Source organism: Peromyscus californicus, unplaced genomic scaffold (genome assembly GCF_007827085.1).
Source record: "Peromyscus californicus insignis strain IS unplaced genomic scaffold, ASM782708v3 Scaffold_9__1_contigs__length_137607984, whole genome shotgun sequence".
NCBI classification, from domain to species: Eukaryota; Metazoa; Chordata; class Mammalia; order Rodentia; family Cricetidae; genus Peromyscus; species Peromyscus californicus.
This window is the reverse complement of record NW_026294617.1, coordinates 30,578,017-30,600,181: the sequence shown is the minus strand read 5'-3', so window position 1 is coordinate 30,600,181 and position 22,165 is coordinate 30,578,017.

Genomic DNA, 22,165 nt, shown 5'->3' with positions numbered 1-22,165 from the left:
AGGATTTTGATGACAAAAACAATAAGTGTTTCATGGTTGATGACCCTGCTCTCTCTATTCCAGACGCAGACAGAAGAGACTTAAAACCAACTTAAATTGAATCTCACCTCCAGTGTTATCAAGAGAGACGGCTTGTTAGAGGTCTCTAGGCTAACTAGGCCTATTACAAGGATTTGTGGAGCAAAGACAAGCTCCAATAACCCTGAGGTCTGCTCTGCAGCTGCGTGTGTGTGTGTGTGTGTGTGTGTGTGTGTGTGTGTGTGTGTGTGTGTGAGAGAGAGAGAGAGAGAGAGAGAGACAGAGAGAGAGACAGAGAGAGAGAGACAGAGAGAGAGAGACAGAGAGAGAGAGAGACAGAGAGAGAGGGAGAGAGAGAGAACCAGGCATGCATGCACTTGAATGCATGGTTGTGCGTGTGCACACACATCCTACTGAATTTGGGGTCCTTAGGTGCTTTGAATTTAGAGCACTCAGGTGTGTCTCGATCTTTAGTGAGACCGAGTTGCTTTTTACTGATCCCAGTCCTTCCTTCCTTCCCTCCCACCCTGCATGCCTCTCTTGTTGCACTAGGAAGCCTAGGACAGCCTTGAACTCCAGATTCTCCTGCCTCAATCTCAGTGCTGGGATTGTAGACCTCTGTCATCACACTCAGGTCTAAACCTTAAGTCTTCTTTGTACATTTTTTTTTTTTTTTTTTTTTGGTTTTTCGAGACAGGGTTTCTCTGTGTAGCTTTGCGCCTTTCCTGGAACTCACTTGGTAGTCCAGGCTGGCCTCGAACTCACAGAGATCCACCTGGCTCTGCCTCCTGAGTGCTGGGATTAAAGGCGTGCGCCACCACCACCGCCCGGCCCTTCTTTGTACATTTTTATTAGTTATTTGTGTGTTTTCGTGTGGAGGTCAGAGGAGGGGAGGGCCTTCAGGAGTCAGCTCTTTCCTTCTACCATGTGGGTGTCTGGAATTGAACTCAGGCCATCAGGCTTGGCAGCAGGTGCCTTTACCCACTGAGTCATCTTTCCAGCCTAGCGTTCATGTTCTGGTGATTTATTAATTTTTGCTTGATGTAATTCCAGTTCTGACCTTCACCCGTGTGTGTGTGTGTGTGTGTGTGTGTGTGTGTGTGTGTGTGTGTGTGTGTGTCTGTCTATCTATCTATCTATCTATCTATCATCTATCTGTCTTTCTTTGGGGGGGGGCAGGGTCTCATGTAGCCTATGCTGGCCTCAAATTAGCTATGTAGCCAAGCATGACCTTGAACTAATTTTCTTGCCTCCACCTCTTAAGTAATGAGATTCTAGGTGTGCATCACCATACTGAGATTTTTTTTAAAAAATAAATTTAAAGTCTCATTCTGTGTCCCAGAATAATGGCCAGGAATTTACTTTGTATCATGGACTGGTTTTGAACTTATGGTGATCCCCCTGCCTCAGCCTCTCAAGTACTGGGATTAAAAGTGTATGCCACCACACTAGGCTCATGAGTAATTATTTTCTTTTTTCCCTCTCCCTTCTTCCCCCCTGCTCCTCCTTTTGTTTGTCTTTTTTTTTTTTTAAAAAAATGTATTTATTTTATGTGCATTGGTGTTTTACCCGCATGTATGTTTGTGCGAGGGTGGTGGATCCTCTGGAACTGTAGTTACAGACAGTTGTGGGCTGCCGTGAGGTTGCTGGGAATTGAACTCAGGACCTCTGGAAAAGCGGCCACTGCTCTTAACTGCTGAGCTACCTCTCCAGCACTTGCTTGTCTTTTTTGAGACAGGGTCTCCCTGTGTAGCTGTGGCTGGCTTTAGCTCACTGTATAAACTAGGCTGGCCTCGAACTTGTGAAGATCCTCCTGTTTATACTTATATCTTATACTGCTGCAATTACTGGAGTGAGCTACCATGCCTGGGTCTGATTAGTTCTTTAGGATAAAGACTGTAGGAAATTGCCTTTTTATTTTCTTTCTTCCTTTCCCCTCCTCCTCCTCCTCCTCTTCCTCTTCCTCCTCCTCTTCCTCTTCCTCCTCCTCCTCCTCCTCCTCCTCCTCCTCCTCCTCCTCCTCCTTTGTTTGATTTTTTTGAGACTGGTTTCTTTATGTAGCCTTGGCTGGAATTAGCTCTGTAGCCCAAGCTGGCCTCGAACTCACAGAGATCCCCCTGCCTCTGCTTCCTGAGCGCTGAGATTAAAGGTGTGCTCCACCACTGCCTGACTTGTCTTTTTTTTTTCTTAAGGACAACTTACATTTTATCTACCAGCAGCACACAGACATTCCCGGGTCTTTGCACTGCTGCCTTGGAACTTTTTAGTAGTGTCTTTGGGTAAGTTAGGAGTCTTCCTTGTGGGAAACAGATTTGTGTAACACCAGCCTTAAGATAAATGCCCTAGCAACCTAGTGAAGGAGTTTTTATATTAGATCACAGGAAGAGTAAATACACGATAAAAAGTAACAGCATTATCTCTGGCTCTGCGTTTACTACATTGGCGATAGCTTAGTTTTAATTACCATTATAAATACTTCATAGTCTACTAATAAATGTCTTGCAGTATATTCAGAAAAATGCAATAAACTCTGTCAGGTGGGAATTCACTGGAGTTCCTGGCTTCAGAATCTCTGCCAGAAAGAAAGATAAAACTGCCTTTTTTTGCAGGTGAGAATTATTGGAAAGACTGATAAGGGAGTGAGTTGTGGCTAGGGTCTAAAATCATTATTGCCACCAGGACAGAATGTAGAGAATAAGCCCGCATATTAATGTGTTGCGGACATGAGGTGATGCCAAAGCTTACCAAGAGCTGTAGACACAGTGCTTAGTAGAACGATCGAGCCTACGTTAGTTAGCTCTTGCTTTGGAGGGGAGGGGACTTAAGACATTGTCTTTAGTAGAGTGAGCAAAATATACTAGCACAAAAATATTCAGATTGGGAGACTGAACAGGTTTGGCAACTGGGTGGTGGTATACATCTGTAATCTTGGAATTTAGGAGGCTGAGGTAGGATTTTGAGTTTGAGGCCAATCTACAGAGAACGGCTGTTTTCAAATAAAAAGCTAGGACTCTGGGTTATAATCTTTATACATGCTGACTTGAGGGATACTACAGGAAGTCATGAGGTGATTTATTATTATTTCATTTTGTTTGCCTTTTTCAAGCCGGAGTCTTGTGTAGCCCACATTGGCCTTGACCTCCCTATGTAGTCCGAACTCTCCTGTGGGTTCCAGACACAAAGCCGGTCCTGTGGAGAACTTCTGTACTAGTTTTTGCTGGTGGTGAGGCCCAGAGTGTGGGTTAAGCATCCGATTCTGGGGAGACTCTGATTCCGCCAGCTGGGCTGAAAAAGGATCTGGGGCCTCCACCGCTAATGCAGTCTTACGTCTCCCAGAAAACGTGGCCTCTGCCACCTAGCCCTGGTTCTGATGTATGCGCACACTTCTGGCTACCTGGGATATGTAGTTCGACCCATTTGTTTTGAGTCTTATCATTAGGAAGGGTGAGGAGTGTGTGGGCAGCATCTTCAATGTTCGTCCTGTTCCTTAGGACAATAGTCACTGCTTAAATCCTCCCACCCCATGACCTGAAAAAGAGAAAAATTAGAAGATTTTATAGCTACACCTGCAAAATAACCTTTTCTTTAATTTAAAAAATTATACTAAGCCAGGCAGTGATGGCACACACCTTAAATCCCAGCACTCGGGAGGCAGAGGCAGGCAGATCTCTTGAGTTTGAGGCCAACGTGGTCTACAGAGTGGGTTCCAGGACAGCCAGGGCTACATAGAGAAACCCTGTCTTGAAAAATAAAAACAAAAAAAATACATTAATTTATGTGCATATATTGTGTGGATCATATGTGTGTGGATATCAGAAGACGTTTGCAGGAGTTGATTCCTTTAATCCGGTGAGTCCTGGGGACGGAATTCAGGTGGTCAGGCTTGGCAGCAGGTGCCTTTGCCCAAGGAGCGGTCTCCCCAGCCTACAAAATAACGTTTCCTGAAAGCATATCAGTTTTCTGGCAGAGCGGTTGCTTTTATTCTGTCCTAGATGCAACTGCCTCCCAACGACTGGTGAGGGACCCTTTACACAAGTTTGTAAAATGCTTGGAGAAGCTTCTAGACGGAAAGACACTGTGCAAGCATAAGGCACCGTGATCACTTGTTTGGGAGTATGTGTTTTGTTACTAAGCATCCTCCCTGGTGACACGCGGATCAGCACGGTTTATTATAAGCGTGGCCATATGTGGCTTCTCATAGCTCCGTTACTGGCCTGTGGAGGGTCTGAGCCTTACTGACTTTCCAGATCAGAACAAAAGCATCCATAAAAGTGTAATGAAACAGTCACAGAGGCATGGGGGATTGGAGTGTTCATCTTCCCCTACCAACGGTGGTGAATCTAACACCCCAATCCATCAGAGCTTGCAGACAAAAGCCACAAATCTTTTTTTGTTTTGTTTTGTTCCACATGTTGGCACTGTGACAAGTTCATATTATACTCTGTCTAGAATCTCTCTTGCAACCTCACCAAGTCCCAGCAACTTCACAAAAAGGGCCGAGGCCAATAACCCCGGAATGCCGGGTGATTGTTTATTTATGTGCTTACCTTGTTCCACGTCTGCCTGTACCAAGGGCCTTTCCAGAAGAACTTCATAAAAAGCAATGCTAAGTGACATCCATCACCCGTCCTGCTTCTTTTTCCATTTCCTGCTTCTTTAATAGACCCCTCCCGAGGGTGGGGAAGAGCTTGGCCTCTCCCAGACAATCCGATCACCGCACTCTCTCAAGTCCATCAACAACTGTTTTGCTGTGCAGTGAGTGAAATGTACTTTTGAAAAGATGACATGGGTCTTGTTTGTAGATGTCTGTACCAATATTTGCCTGCCATTTTCCTTGACCCCACATCATTATGAGCCCTTTCCAGCATCCGGGAGTCTCCTGAAGGACTAGAGGAAGGAGGCAGGGGACATAATAGCCACGTCTTGTGCTTAGCATCATCACTCAGGAAATTCTGAGCACTTACCAACATAAACGTCCACTAGTCCTCTGATACAAATCATGGGAAGTGCTGGGGTTCATGGTGATTTGCTCCTCATAAATTCTGATTAGGGTGGACAGATGCATTATGGGAAGAGAAAGTCTCTGTATAAAGGTGCTCTTGGGGTTTCTATGTGGGAGAGTCGTTTAGTCTTCATGCCTTCTCCTTCCTCATCTATGCCTCGCCCTTGCCCTCCTCTTCCCACCTCTGCCTCATCCTGCTCCTTTAATCCTGCATTGCTTTGAAGAAATACCAGTTGTTTCAAAGCTGATTATTTCAATCATTCACTCTGCTGGCAGGTGACTTCGGTTTTTAGATGTGTGACCATGTGGTCTTTGAAGTGTGTTTTAAGGGGGGTCTTCATTACAAACCCTTCCTCTGGTTTGGACATATCCGTGCCCAGATTTTTTACCAGTTGAGGGGAGGGCTGAGCTGAAGGAAGAGGAAGAGGAGTGTTAAGGCTCAGCTGAGTCTCTCAGGAAGGTCGTCTTGCTTCCTTCTTCCCTTTCAACCCTTCGGTCAGGTCAGGGGTTCCTCCTTGCTGCTCCCACAATTTTATGCACACATCTTCATCATTGCATTGACCATCTGCAAACTCGCTGCTTGTCTTGCTTGTTGTTACTCAGGTAGTCATTAGTCTCTGTTAAAGCTTGGTGGAAAGACTAAAAGTAAACGTTTCAATTGCAGTGCAATGCCAAGATTAGCACGACGCTGTTACAGTGATTCCTAACTCAGCATTTAAGGAAGTTTCTTTACTTCATTTCTCCTTTGATTAGCTTGAACAGATAGAAACCAATATTGGTGAAGAATCCCCTAGTAGGAAGCTGTTTGATAGAAAATCACTGACTGCAGGGCTGCAGTTGTGGCTCAAAGGTGCTTGCCTGGAATGAGAGAAGTCCTGGGTTCCATCCCTAGCTTGTGTGGCGTGGGGATGGGGATGAGGGGGTCAGTAATCAGTGAGGACAGTTTGAGTACTGCCTTGGTCTTTTAGAGAGAACGCACCTGTTCACTGCAGACATCGGAAGGCAAATGGTTAATCAATCCAGGAGAAATCAATGGACCTAGGAAGTAATGATTGTTTTCTCTGTCCTCTTTAATGCTAAGATCTCTCTCTTCTTCTTTCCCTCCCCCGACCCTTTCTCTTTTTGAGACAGGGTCTATCTGTGTAGACTTGGTTGGCTTGGAACATGCCATATAGATCAGGCTGGCCTTGAACTCACAGAGATCCTTTTTTTTAATTACTATTATTTTGTTTGTTTGTTTTGTCAAATACATACAACAGTACTGTATGGAGATCGACCCGTTGGTCGCTTTTTTTCTTTCTTTTTTCTTTTTTTTTTTTTTTTTAAATCTTAAAGGGATACATCTACTTCTGCCTTCCTTGTGCTGGGATTAAAGGTGTGCATCACCATGCCTGGCCAGAAGACTCCCTCTTTCTTAAGTATGGCTTCTAGGACATGTGAAGGGTCTGCACATGTATTGCATGTTGCTGATGCCCTTTATCGCATTAGATATTTAGATGCATGACTGGCTGAACTCACTTTCAATTTTATGAAGGAAGAAGCATCACTTTAATTTACCAGCAAGGAAAGTGAAGCTTCCTGTGTGACATGTTCAAGTCACAAGTCTGGAGAAGCCACAACTGGAACTCAAGCCAGAACATCAGTGTCTCTTCAAGGTTAGGGCGCTCGGCTACTAGGATGATTTTTTTCTTACAAACTTTCTGGACAATTTGGTGTAAGCCAAGGCTGTCCAGCCTTTTGGCATGGTGTGTGGTGCTACAAAGATGCTCAGGCTTATTCCTAGACATCAGAGGTACATGTAGCAGGCAGATTGCAGGCGGGACAGATGTCCTCATCGGAAAGATCTGTGCCTGGCCCTGTTATGCGTTTTCCCTGTGTTTTCTGGATGCCAAGCCTGCAAACACTTAGTGCTATGAGAGAAAAATGTCAAAGTGGAAACCTTACTTGAAAGTCATATTTAATTTGAGAGAGGGAGTATAATTTGATGACATTTTTAACTTTATTTACTGTTAACTTTTTCAAATGACAACTGATAATACATTTTTTTTTCCCATTCCAATGTGGATCCCTAATGAGTTATTTGGAAATGACTCATTTGACTTATTTTATGACAGAGAGAGAGAGAGAGAGAGAGAGAGAGAGAGAGAGAGAGAGAGACAGAGAGAGACAGAGAGAGACAGAGATAATCAGACAGACAGACAGACAGACACACACACACACACACACGCAGAGAGAGAGAGAGAGAGAGAGAGAGAGAGAGAGAGAGAGAGAGAGAGAGACTTTTTTATGCTTGTGCGTAAGTTCAGTACCAATCATTACCCATTGGGATTTCCCTTTTTAAGAATTAGTTATTGTTGTTAATAGCGTGTGATGGGTTCGGGTCTGAGTGTGAAAGCCAGAGAGGCCGCTTCGCTCTTTTGCTGGGACTCGAGGCACGTGGGCAAGCACCTCACCCCCCAACCATCTCACTGGGTCTTGCTTGTTTTAAAATGTGGGTTTTAAGGACGGAATTTATTAATCTCTGCCTTGTTCTTTGCCTTGAGGCTTATTTATTAATTTATTATTTATTTTGGGGGCACCACACATACACACACTTTTCCAAACTCCTGCATGATAAAAATGAGGAGGATCTGGGAGGAGCTGGGAGAGGGGAAAAGTAGGGTCAGAACGTATTGTCTGAAAACCAAACAAAAGTTTGTCCTTTAAAAGCAAGGACTCCCTGGTACATACAGACTAGCATCTCTTCAAATCTGGAGATTTTCTTCTTGGGATGTGCCCCTCCCATTGGAGCCTGGTGCTTTTGACCTTGACCTACCTCAAGGGGAAGGGTGCTGGCTAGTATACTTACCTAAGGCACTTACCTTGCTGACTTCCTTCAGAATAGAGTGTGCCCCCCCCCCCACGCACCCACGCACCCACGCACGCATTCTTTCCCTTATCTTTTCGATTTGGAAGGACAATCCGGGACGGCTGTCAGCTAGTCTTTGATGTGGGGGACAGAGACTAACTAATAAAAGGCATTAAAGACATCTTTCCCCTGTTTCACTTCACTCCGAGCGTCTGCCACAGACCCTGCCCGACTGACAGAACATTACACAGATAACCCCCTTCTTAAGTGGCTGCGAGGCAGCAGCGGGCAGTTTTTCATTTAGAGTCTATCAACTGAGAATTGATAAAGTCATCATGGAACAACTGTAGTTTGACCCCGACCTGACAAAAGAGATCGAAAATGTCTTGGGTAGAGAGAGAAGCAAGGGCTGGCACCATCTCTGCCAGGGAAAAAAGCTTGGAGCGGGCCAAGGGCTGACACCCAGACGCTTCACGGGTATGTTTAATAACTGAAAAGTAAATAATGAAAGGGCGGTCAATAAACAATCGCGATTTAATAAATTATTCATTTTAACAATCCTTCCAGTGTTTGCCCAGAGATGTAGTTTTTCCCCATCTGCTGGATAGGTCGGAACGGCCCGGCTGCGGAGCTGTTCACCACTCTTGACAGCAGGGGGCACTCACGTCACGCCTGAAACAGACAGATGCCAAACTTCGCAGGTTTGCATAGGAGGGAAAGATTGAAAGCGTAGGGAAGCATTGAGAGGTGGTGGAGAGAAGATGGAAAATGAGTGGATAGATACTGAAATGAAAAAAAAAATTTCCACAGGCAGATCAAATTCCACCCTTGCACCGAAGCAAAGCCTAAGGAAATAAATAGAAAACAGTCGCTCTATATTTCGTTGGTTAAAATAACTTATTTATTTGAAACTCATAAGATGACAGATTTGGAACAGTCAGGGCAAGGGCAGAGAGATATTCAAAAATTTAACAGATTTATTTCCATCTTCAAAATCCCACTGTGATTTTCAGGAAACACTCCCTGGAAACAATGGGAGTCTCTAGGGCTGATAAATATAAAATATTAATAATTAAAAAAACCAAACCAAAACAAATGGCTGTTGAGGAGCTGTAGGCTGTGTGGTTCCTCCTCCTCCTCCTCCTCCTCCTCCTCTTCCTCTTCCTCCTCCTCCTCCTCTTCCTCTTCCTCCTCCTCCTCCTCTTCCTCCTCCTCCTCTTCCTCCTCCTCCTCCTCCTCTTCCTCCTCCTCCTCCTCTTCCTCCTCTTCCTCCTCCTCCTCCTCCTCCTCTTCCTCCTCCTCCTCCTCCTCTTCCTCCTCCTCTTCCTCCTCTTCCTTCTCCTCCTCTCCCTCCTCCTCTTCCTCCTCCTCTCCCTCCTCCTCCTCCTCCTCTTCCTCTTCTTCCTCCCCCTCTTCCTCCTCCTCCTCTTCCTCCTCCTCCTCCTCCTCCTCTCCCTCCTCCTCCTCCTCCTCTCCCTCCTCCTCCTCCTCCTCCTCTTCCTCCTCCTCCTCCTCCTCCTCCTCTTCCTCCTCCTCCTCCTCCTCCTCCTCCTCCTCCTCCTCCTCCTTCCTCCTCCTCCTCCTCTTCCTCCTCCTCCTCCTCTTCCTCCTCCTCCTCCTCCTCCTCCTCCTCCTCCTCCTCCTCTCTTCTTTGGCAAGGTCTCACTGTGGATCCCAGGCCTCAAACATGTGGTCCTCCTGAGGGTTGGGATCACAAGTGTCCCAGCCTGTATCCAGCTGCCTAGGCCTTTGGAGCAAGACTTCAGCATGGTTTAAAGCCAACCCTTCTTGGTAACAAATTCCTAGGGCCGGCCCAACTCTGTGTATGTTTCCGTTCTCATGGCGTCGTGTGACAGCCTCAGTCTTTGAAACTGTCTCGTGTGAAACAATGCTCCTCTTAGACACTGAAGAAGGCCATTGCGGTCCCTGGGATATTTACTGCGTACCCAAGGCATCAGGAGAAGAATCTGTTCTCGATGGCCATGCAGATGCTAAAGCGAGTGGTATTTATTTATAATAAGGCACGAGGCAGCCCACAGGGAAATGCCATCTTGTTTGTAATCAATCCCAGTGTGAGGCGCCTGCTGCAGCACGAGCGAGCGGGCTCCGCATTAAGTGACAAATTGGCTCCTTCTTCTCGCTCTGACTGTCGTTTTTCTTCAGTGGGGATACATCATCTCCGTTACAAGGCCTTGGAGCTTGTACCACACACAGATACACATGCATATGCCGGCCCTGTGAATGTGCTCAGGATAAAAGCACCTAGTGTGAGCGGGTATGACAAGAAACAGGCAAACCGGAAGGGCCCTCCGCTGCTCGTGGTGCCTTGCTGCCTGGTGACGTCACTGTATCTGGGGAAGGCGCGTGATTGTTAGGGACTGAACTGTCTCTCAAAATCTGTGTGCTGAAGCTCTAGCTGCCAATGTGACAGTATTTAAACAGAGGGTCAGGCCTGGGGGTGTATGCCATGACAGAGGACTTGGGACTCCGTAGGGTCAATCTCCAGCAACGCCTTCCTCCCCAAAATCGAGCCATTAAGGGGGTAATTAAGGCTAAATGGGATCCTAAGAAAGGCACCTAATCCAGTACAGCTGGTCCTCTTCCTCTTTTGGATTTTTTTTTGAAACAGGGACTTATTCAGTAGCCCATGTTGGCGTGGAATTCACTAGGCCCAGGCTGGTCTTGAAGTCATTATGCAGCCTAGACTGGACTCATGATCCTCATGTCCAGTCACCGGTGTTACAAGCTTTGTGCCCAACTTCCAGTAGGCTGGTATTCTCTGAAGGTGAGGAAGAGATGCCAGATGTGGATAAGGGCTTTTCTGTGCGAACAGAGCATGAGGGTAGCCATCTGCAAGAAGAAATCGAGCAGCGTGGTCTTGGCCTACCAGCCTCCAGAACTGCCAGAAAAGACATGTTCTGTTGCTTAAGCTGCCTGGTTGGTGATTGTGTCATAGGTGCCTAAGCAGATTGTGAGCATTCCTGGGCCCACATTGAGGGTTGTTTGAATGTCTGTATCTCCGAAGAAGCATTGTGTTGAGTCCCCTCATGCACAAGAGAATATTTGTAAACAGAGCTTTTGGAAATGTAGTAGTTAGCTTTTTATCACTATAAGAAAATATTGACACAGGCCACTTAGGAAGACAGGTCTATTTAGTTCAGTTTTAGTGACTTAAAGTTCCAGCAACACAGTGCAGGCTTTGTATGGAGGGCAGCTTCTTAGTTACATTGCCTCCTGGTGTAAATAGGGATGTGGGGGCCAGCCAAGTGTCACACCATTTCTGCAGAGCACCCCCAATGATCCAAGCAACATCTTTTAGGCCCCATCTCTGAAGGATTCCCCTACCTCCCAATACAACATGGTGCGTCAAGCTTTCATCACATAGACCTATCCCAACCCTAGCTGGAAGCAATTAAGCTCAGGTGAAATGAGGAGGGTGGGGTGTAGCTAGAGTTTTCCTGCCTGGCCCACAGTCAGGACAAATCTCTCTCACCCGCCAGTCCCAAGCCGCTTAAATCCGATCAAGTAAACACAGAGACTTATATTGGTTACAAACTGTATGGCCGTGGCAGGCTTCTTGCTAACTGTTCTTACAGCTTAAATTAATCCATTTCTATTAATCTATACCTTGCCACGTGGCTTGTGGCTTACCGGTACTTTACATCTTCCTTATCCTGATGGCGGCTGGCAGTGTCTCCCCCTCCAGCTTCCTGTTCTCTCAATTTTCCTCTGTTAGTCCCGCCTATACTTCCTGCCTGGCCACTGCCAATCAGTGATTTATTTATTGACCAATCAGCAACACATTTGACATACAGACCATCCCACAGCAGTGGGGTTTTATGTCCCCATAATAAGAGGAAGGACTTTATGTTCCTTTGTAAGAGTTGCCATGGTCATGGTGTCTCTTTACAGCAATAGAACACTGACTAAAACAGAAATTGGTACCAGGAGTGGTGTATTGCTGTGACCATGATGCTTGTTGGTCAAACGTGGACTTTGGGACTTTGGATTAGGAAAGCAGTTGAATGCTTTAAGCAGGGCTTAATGGTCTGTGGTAGTTTGAATGTAATTGCCCCCATAAGCTCATAGGGAGTGGCACTGTTAGGTGTTGTGGCTTTGTTGGAGTATATGGCCTTGTTGGAGGAAGTGTGTTACTGTGGGGGCAGGCTGTGAGGTCTCCTATGATCAAGATATGCCCAGTATCTCAGTTCACTTCCTGTTGCCTTTGGATAAAGATGTAGCATTTTCAGTTCCTTCTCCAGCATCATGTCTGCCTGCATGCCACCACATCCCACCATGATGATAATGAATTGAACCCCTGAACTGTAAGCTACCCAATTCAATGTTTTTCTTTATAAGAGTTGCTGTGGTTGTGGTGTCTCTTCACAGCAACAGAAACCCTAATTAAGACACGGTCCATACCAGTAGGAGTATGGAAGACATTGGTGCTGAGAGCAATGTCCATTATGATGGCCTGGCTGAAGAGGCTTCAGAGGAGAAGAATATTAGTAAGTGACTTAGAGATTGATCATTCTTGTGATATTTTGGCAAAAAAAGTGGCTGTTATCTGTCTTTGTCAAAAAAAATATGCCTGAGGCTAAATTTGAGAGTTTTGGATTAATGGCATTGGAGAGGATATTTCTAGACAGTCTAGTATTAACTCTGTCATGTGGTTATTAGTGGCCACTCTTATGTAGATCTATAATGAAAAGGAGCAAGCTGAGCAAGGAAAAAATATAAAATGTACAGTTTGAGGAGAGAAGGAGCCCCGGGAAGTCTAATGGAGCCAAGTCCAGTGCTCATAGAGATAGAAAGGTTAAAGAAAAGCCGATACCCCACCCAGCTAAGCTTCCAACTTGTGAAAAGGAATTAAAGAAAAACTTAAGCAGTGAAGGAAACCATCAAAAACAGATAGCTTGTGAAAATGTATTTGAACAATGGGGGCAAATTCCAGCCCCAGCAAGCAGCAGAACTTGGCGGCTTTGGCCGTGTGGTTCTGGCTTTAGAGTTATGGTTACAAGAAAGGGGTTGTGGAATCTCCCTCGATTGTTAAGGCAAGGAGCTGAGGCCAGGCATGTGTCAGGGGTGTCCCTGAATGAAGTCCTCGAGAGGCCTTTGCACGAAGCTGTGGAAGGGAAGCCTTGGTTACCTTGGAGACCCTAAGATGTTGGAGATGCCAGAGTCGTGGGATACCTGCTGAGGAGAGCTGCAGAGCAAGTGTGCAGCCAGCCAAGAGACAGAAGTGCGTTGTAGTCAACAAAGCTGAAGGGAGTTGGAGATCTGAAGAGCACTTCAACAACAGACATGGAAATGCAGAGTTTGGAGTCTGCCCAGCCAGTTTTCATTCTTGTTTTGGTCCAGTATTTCCTCACTATGCTCCCTTTCCTCCCTTTTGGAATGGTAATGTATATCATGTGCCATTGTAGGCTGGAAGTATGTGATCTGCTTTTTGATTTTGATTTTATAGGGGTTGTAGTTAAGAGGCTGCGGTGAATCTCAGAAGAGACTTTGAACTTCGGACTTTTAAACAGTGTTGAGATTGTTATAGACTATGGAGATTTTTGAAGTTGGATTGAATACATTTTTACATTTTGATACGGCTACAAGCTTATGGGGGTCAGGGTTTGAATAAGAATGGCCCCCATGGGCTCATATATTTAAGTGCTTAGTCATCAGGGAGTGGCACTACTTAGGAGGTTTGTCCTTGTTGGAGGAAGTGTGTCACTGGGATGGGCTTTGAGATTTCAAGAGACCAAACCAGGTTTAGTGACTCTCTTTCTTCCTGTTGCTCACAGATCCAGATGTAGAACTCTTAGCTGTTGTTGGTTATTTTATTTACTCTTTTGGGTCTTTTGTTCTATTGGAGGGTCTACCACTCCGCTTCCCAATAAGTCACACAGAGTCTTATTCTTTCTTATAAATGCCTAGCCATAGCTTGGCTTGTTTCTAGACAGCTTTTCTTAACTGGCCCCTGATGTCCTCCTCTTTTCCTTTCTCACTCCTCGATCTCTCTTCTCAGATTTTTCTTCCTGTTTATTCTCTCTGCCTGCCAGCTCCGCCTAGCCTTTCTCCTGCCTGGCTATTGGCCATTCAGCTCTTTATTAGACCCATCAGGTATTTTAGACAGGCAAAGTAACATATCTTCACAGAGCTAAACAAATGCAACATAAAATAATGCAACATTCTTGCATCATTAAGACAAATGTTCCACAGCATAAACAAAGGTAACATATCTTATAATAATAATCCATAACACTTAGCTGCTTCTCCAGCACCTTGTCTGCTTGTATGCTGCCATGTTCCCTGACATGATAAGAATGGACTAAACCTCTGAAACTATAAGCCAGCCCCAATTAAACGCCTTTCTTTATGAGAGTTACTGGGGTCATTGTGTTTCTTCAGAACAATAGAACACTGACTAAGACAGACCCAAACTTGTTTTCTCTTTCATATGAGGATGAAGGGGCTGTAAACAAGTTAGGGAACTGACATTCCGATCTTGGACTTCAATTTCCTAGAACTAGGATAGGTATTTCTGTTAACTCCTCAGTTTATTGGTTTTTAAATTAAAATTTTTTTATGTCGCTGTGTGTGTGTCTCTGTGAGGGCACGTGCACATGCTGTGGTGCATGTATGGAGGTCAGAGGACAACTTGTAGGAGTCACTTCTCCCTTCTCTCAGTGTTGTGGGAGAATCTTTCTGTACACTGTGAAAATGTGTCTCTGCCAAGGCACCTTCTGATTGGTTTAATAAAGAGCTGAATAGCCAATAGCTAGGCAGGAGAGGATAGGCAGGACTTCTGGGAAGAAATAGGAACTCGGGGAAGAACCTGAGAGGTGGAGAATTTGCCAGAGAGACACGGAGGAAGTTGGACATACAATCCTGAGGCGAGGTAACGAGTTACATGGCAGAATGTAGATTAATATAAATGGGTTAAATTATAAGAGTTTAGCGGCTACATCAGCAGATGAATGGATAAATAAAATGCAATAAATATGTGTTTGTGTATATGTGTGTGTATATGTGTGTGTGTGTACATGTGTGTATTTTGTTTAGCTTTAAAGAAAAATGAAATCATAACATTGACATTTGCCAGAAAATAGATGCTACTGGAGACTCAGAAAGATAAATGGTCTTCTTTACGTCAAATTTATTTATTTGTCTATTTATTTATTTTGGTTTTTTGAGACAGGGTTTCTTCGTGTAGCCTTGGCTGTCCTGGAACTAGCTCTGTTCAAATTTATTGTTTGTTTGTGTGTTTGTGTATGTGTAAGTGTATCCCATGGCACCCACATGGAGGTCAGAGGACAGCTTGTAGTCGTTAGTTATTTCCTCCCAATGTGGGTTACAGGAATTGAACTCCGGTTGTCGGGCTTGGCAGCAAGCACCTTTACTCGCTGTGATGACCATTTTTGCTTGTCAACTTGACTACATCTGGAGTTAACTAAAACCAAAGTCGCTGGGCACACCTGTGAGGGATTTTGCTCTGAAGACCCACCCTGAGTCTGGGCTCTACCTTCCCTTGGCAGCCCATGTAAAGGACATGGAAGAAAGGAGCGTTTGCTCTTTGCCTGCTTGCCCTCCTCTCTCTTCAGCGGCATCAGGGCCTACTTTTTGAGAATTCCAATGTATTCTGAAGGCCCGCTGAGACATCCAGCCTTATGAACTGAACAACTGCTGGATTCTTGGACTTTCCGTCGGGAGGCAGCCATTGTTGGACTAGCTGGACCACAGCCTATAAACCACTCTACTAAATCCCTTGAATACGCCTGTGCGATATGAGGGAGACAAAAGTGAAAGCGGCGGGATGCATGAAATCGGGGAGACACCCGCTGTTCTGTGCTCACCAGGAGCTGTGTTCTGCCAACAGTCCAGTGAGCCTGAGAGCAGAACCTTCCTCAGGTAGGTTTCTCAAAAAGGCTCAGTCAACTCTTATTGTTTTGGAGGAATGATCTCAGTATGGAGCCCCGGCTAGCCTTGAATGCCCCATCTTCATGGCCCAGCCTCTGACGTGCTAGGATTAGATGTGTGTGCACACCACATCCTCCACTATGTAGCTCTGAGACTCCACAGGGCAGTGTCATGCAACCATGCCCAGATTCTTGGTCCACAGAAACTGATGTGGTGTGTGTACTTTTAGGCTCTTGACTTCATGGTAATGTTGTTGTACAGGAAAAGACAATACTAAAAGCTGTATCCCCCTTTCCTCCCATCTCTTCCTTCTCAGCTTCTCCAAAAATGGAATGACCTCTAAGGTGAGCTGAAGGAAATTTTCTGTTCAATCAATATCAGCAAAGGTCTTTTTTCCTTCAGTACTGGGCATCAAACCCAGGGCCTTGTTCATGCCAGGCAAGCACTCCACCACTGGATCACATCCCTAGTCCCTAGCTAAGGTCTTAAAGACAAATTTATCAGAGTACAGACAACAGAACTTGCTTTCTCTTTAGAATAAATTTAAAACTCACTTAGAAAGAAAAAAATGAACCATAATGGAACTGAATTTACACAGTTTATTGTAACAAGATTTAGGATTCGATTGGTTATACATCAGAGTGAGAAGAACAGGCAGAAACAGAAGGCAGGCTCCATAAAACCAGCGGGAAGAGCTGCAGGCCATTCTTGCCTCTGCACAGATGGCTTCCTCTCTGAAATGTTCTCACCAACTTTCGTTACCGCTTCCTTAGTGTCCTTCAGGTCCATCTCAAACACTAACATCACCTCGAAACCTTCCATATCAATTCTAGAATGATGGGATTAAAGATGTGCGCCTCCCCTCCAGGCTAGTCCTAGATTTCAAGTCACCAATTTTCTGGAATTCTCTTAGACCACCAAAGGCAGCTATTGGCACGTGTCTCTGAATTGTCACACTGGACTTTATGTGAGGTTGAGTCAAAGGCACATGAAACCATCAGGACTCTGTGAAGTCTTCCTTGACTTCCCAAAGTTTTACTTTTCTTTGGCTTTTCTCCCATTAATAAAAATGTTTTCCTTTCACTCTTTCCAGAGGAAGAGGAAATACTTCTGCCTTTAAGTTCCAAGCCGAGCCCCAAGATGGGTTTGCTGTCTTTGGCATTCTCCTTTTACCTGGCGGTTGGAAGGTCCTGACTAGTACACAACATCCCCAAGGCTCCATTCTGGAACACAGTCAGTCAGCTCTCCTGCAACTGACCTACCGCACCTTCATCACCTTCACCAGCCCCTTGTCCTTCTACCTTTGAAGAAAAATGTAATAACAAAGTAGAGTTAAAGAACAAACAATGGGTGAATCATCTTAAATTCCAGACCACTCAATGAAGTGGAGATGTCGATTTTCTTTTCTCTCTTTTTTTGTTTTTGTTTTTGTGAGACAGGGTTTCTCCGTGTAGTTTTGGTGCCTGTCCTGGATCTTGCGCTGTAGACCACCAGGCTGGCCTCGAACTCATAGAGATCCGCCTGCCTCTGCCTCCTGAGTGCTGGGATTAAAGGCATGTGCCACCACCACACAGTCAGTTTTCAATTCTGATCCTTCTACATTTTGTGTGTAGGTGGTAGGTCCTTCCTAATCAGAATGCTTGCTTCTTATTAATTTTCATCTTCTTTATTTGTTTGTGTGTATGTGTACATGAGTGGGGATGTGTGCCATGGTACTTATGTGGAGGTCAAATGGATTGGTTTTCTTCTTCCACCACATGAGTCCTGGAGATAGAACCAGGTCATCAGGCTTGGCCATAAGAACATTTACCCTTTGATCGATCTGGCCTTTTAAGAGTGCATGCCTTTTAAATGCAAGGTTTACATAGATTCTTGGAATATTGTCCCCAAAGCACCAATGCCAGTGGGTGTAAGCCTGCTGAACTCAGGATTTGCAGGAGATCAGCCTTAAACGTGTCTTTCAAGTGGGAGGTGGTGGTGGTGATGCACACCTTTATTCCCAGCACCTGGGAGGCAGAGGCAGGCGGATCTCTGTGAGCTCGAGGCCAGCCTGGTCTACAGAGTGAGTTCCAGGATAACCAGGGCAACACAGAGAAACCCTGTCTTGGAAAACAACAACAAACAACAAAAAGTGTCATTCAGTCATTCCCGACATGACTGGCTGGCAGCCTGGATGGAAGAAGAGAGAGAAGAATGGTGCTCTCTCCTCCTAGGCTCTACTCCTCTCTCTGTGGGTGAGATGCCCTTTGGATGACTGCGACCACTTGAGCTCCGTGTTCTTAGGCTGGAGAATACAGCAGCAGTCTTGAGCTCTCAGGCTTTCAATTTGGATGGAGAGCTGTGCCGCTGGCATCCTTGGCTCTTGGGCTTTCAACTTGGGCTTAGCCATGCTCCTGGCGTTCTGGATTATAAGTTCTCAGAGGGCCCATAACGAGAGACTTCTGAGTCTCCACACTTGTCAGTTCCTCTAAGAAGTCTGCTCTTACAGTGCCATGCCTAAGAAGTCTGCTCTTACAGTGCCATGCCTGTCTCCTTCCACTTTTGCATCTTTGTCCCATGGGTTCCGCCTCTCTAGAGAACTCTGACTAATGCAATCTCTTATGTCAAAGTTATTACAACATATTAAAGGACAACGGGAATCTCATTTTTTCACCCTCTCTGAATACACAACTCTATGGCCAGTTATTTTGAAAAGCAATATGGGCATGATGTCACATGTCTCTAATCTTAGCACTGGAGGATCAGGAGTTCAAGGCCAGTCTCATCTATATGGTGGGTTCAAGGTCAGCCTGAGCTATTCTTGACTTTGTATCAAAAACTATAACTAAAACAATGATAGGGGTAAATTATACAAGCATGTACATATTGGTGGCTAAACTCTCAGGGTCTGGAGGAGACAGACCTGGATTTCAGTCCTGGCCCTATCACATAAGACTGTCCTATAATGTGATTTCTTGTACTCTAAGCTTCAGTGATTTTTTTTTTTTTAAATAAGGGAATTTACAGAACAGAAAAGAAGGGGTCAAGGCACATGAAAATAGAGGTCTTTAAAAGGAAATACAAAGCCTCTTAATATAAAAAATTAATACCACATGCATAAAGAAAGTGGTTTAGCTCAGAGATGGTAGGAACTCAGAGCCTTGACATATCCTTGCTGTTAAGTGCCATGGGAGCAGGCCCTCTACCACACTGCCGGCAAAGTGCCTGTTGGAACCTCTCTTATGGAGTATAAACTGCCAATGGCCATCTTTAGCAAAGTGTCTTTTGGTACCTTCCTTATGGAGTGTAAATTGCCAATGGCCATCTTTAGCAAAATGCCTGTTGGTACCTTTCTTAGGGAATATAAACTGCCAATGGCCATCTTTAGCAAAGTGCCTGTTGGTACCTCTCTTATGGAGTGTAAATTGCCAACGGCCATCTTTAGCAAAATGCCTGTTTGTATCTCTCTTATGGGGGGTAACTGCCAATGGCCATCTTTAACAGAACACAGTCATGTTTTTATTCAGTATGAAGTTTATTGTATAGGTATGCTGGTATATGTGTGAAATAGTATATTATTCAATGTAATATAATACTTAAAGTCAAAAGATCAGAATTAATCCACTGTTCATCACTATTGAACTGATTAAGCTATAGTGCATCAGTACAGTGACATCAGAGCTATAGTACAGTGTAGAATGGAAGATATTGAATCAGCTTGGGAGGACTTTGGTCTTTGGTTAAGTGAAAGAGAAAATAGGGAAACACAGCAAGGTACAGAACAGTGGTACAACGCATTACATTTTGTGAAAAACAAGAAAGTAAATACATATTCAGATATGTGTGGTGGCACATGCCGACAATCCCACCACTTGGGAGGTGGAGGCAGAAGGATCAAGGCCAGTCTCAGCTTACGGTGAATTCAAGGACAAGCCTTGGCTGTGTGAGACTCTATCTCAATACACACACACACACACACACACACACACACACACACACACACAAACACACACACACACACACTCACTTTCACACATATTCGTATGAACTGTATTTGCATAAAGGAAGTCTGGAAGATACTTGAAGATCTGACGAAGTAGTTACCTCTCCAGAGAACTGGTTGAGGACCGGGTAGAATAAGAGGTTTCATTCTGGCCCTGTAGGGTTGTTTATTGTTTTAAACCTGTAAGTGTTTTGCCTATCCAAAGACATTGAAAAAGATCGCCAGCATTTCAAACACTGTTTTCCCTTCTGCCTCTCTGGAAGTGGCAGTTGCCACACTTCTGTGGACTCATTTATCATTTATACAGAGAGTGGTGTCTCTCGCCTCAGGCTGGTGGGGGCAGCTTGATGTAATGGGAGAGCGCACGGCTGGAATTCAGTCAGCCAAACCTCATTTCAGATTTGGCTCCAGCTCTTGCTGGCTGTGTGGTCCAGGGCAAGCTACGCTGCCTCTCTGAACTTTGTACGTTTTACAAGTACGGAGAGTAAATTAGATGTTAATAACATGCTTAGTGTAGTCCATGGAAGTTATTAAACTCTCACATGATGGTTAATATTGAACTGTCAAATCCTAGAGGGTAGAGGCTTTTGCTATCCTTTATTTTCTTCTACTGAAGCAATCTTGAATGTGCTTTGTGCAAACTCAGACCCAGGGCTGTGCATGAACATGAAATGGTGTGGATGGCGACAGGGTTGTTTCCTGAGGGATCGCAGGGACAGAAGCAGTCCTGTTTTCAACTCATAATTAGGAAGAATAAGTCCTCGCCTAGTCTCAGAACAAAGGGTAGAAATTGTTGCTTCTTTCCCCCTCAAGGCAGGCCCTGCCTTGTTTTCTAGCAACAGGACAATGACCCATGAAATCAGGGTGCTTAGAGGCTGGGCTCCCTCCCAGGACTCTGCAGGAGGGGTCAGAGGCCAAGCAGCATGAGCCCCAGGTGTTACAGCTACATTCCAGACCCTTTATTCTGATGCTGAGTGCAGGGCACATCATTAATTCAGCACATAATTATGAGTACCTATGGTGTGCCTGGCAACTGCTCGTGATTTGGAGAAACAAAGATCAATGAAGCCTGACTTTTGATCAAAGCTAAAATCAATTCTTCAGACATCTGTCCTGTGTTTACCTTGCTGGGTTTAATAAGTGGATTTTTGCCACTCCTTCCATATCGACTCTGTCTTCCAATCCCTTTTAATTTTGACATTTAGACCTAGCTGAATACATACATACATACATACAAAGTCTATTACCTGAATAAAATGCCTAAAGGCACACACACACACACACACACACACACACACACACACACACACACACTCATGTAGGAAATGGCTTTGAGTTCTGTGGCTGTATCTAGCTTCACCCATAAGCTGAAGTAACATCACAACGGCTTAGTCTTAAAACAGGGAGGAGGGAGGCAGCCAGTCCTCTGGCCATAAGTCCTCTGGGTTCACGATGATCAGGAAGAAGGGCAATTGCTCAGACTAGTGGGTTGAGTTCGTAGCTGGGGTTTGTAGCTTGTGGCGTCTCGTCTTTAATCTGACATGACCTTTCACAAACGCCAAGCTTGAGGGCACCTCTGGGTTGGTCTTATTCGTTAGTGTGACATCACGACCGTGACAGAGAATGAAGGCTTGACCATCACTAGGAGTCTTTAAAGTAGGGGCTGGTGAGATGGCTCAGCGGGTAAGCGCAGGATCTGGGTATGGGTTCCCAGCATGCACATAAAAACCTGGATGTGGCAGCACAGGCCTGTAGTCCCAGTGCTGGGGAGGCAGGGACGGGAGGATCCAGTTAGCTATCTGCTAAGTTGCACACATGCACACCCACACACAAATGAAATAAAAGGTAATTGAAACATTTAAGAAATTTCCAGGCATCCTTAATGCTGGAGATAAACCTACTTTCTAGTTTTAGATAACTAGTTTAATTTCCGTCCAATAGGTCGTAAGTAAAATGGAAGCCAATTAGATTGATGAAGAACTATGTAGGTAATGCATAGGCTGGGATCAAGTCTTTTCTCCTCTTACTTAGTAGGAGTTTTATATAGCCGGGTGTGGTGGCCCACGCCTTTAATCCCAGCACTCAGGAGGCAGAGGCTGACAGATCTCTGAGTTCGAGGTCAACCTGGTCTATGCAGTGAGTTCCTGAACAGCGCGCGGGGGGGGGGGGGGGGGGGGGGGGGGGGGGGGGGGGGGGGGGGGGGGGGGGGGGGGGGGGGGGGGGGGGGGGGGGGGGGGGCTACAGAGAAAACCTCTCATGAAAAACAAAAACAAAACAAAACAAAACAAAAAATGCTAGTTGTTTGTCCAGCAAATGTCAGATCTGAGTAATCCTCTGTTCTCTTGGGGCCTTCCCTTTTGGTGTCCAGGTGTAGAGAAGTTGGCTCACTCGCCACCCGTGACAT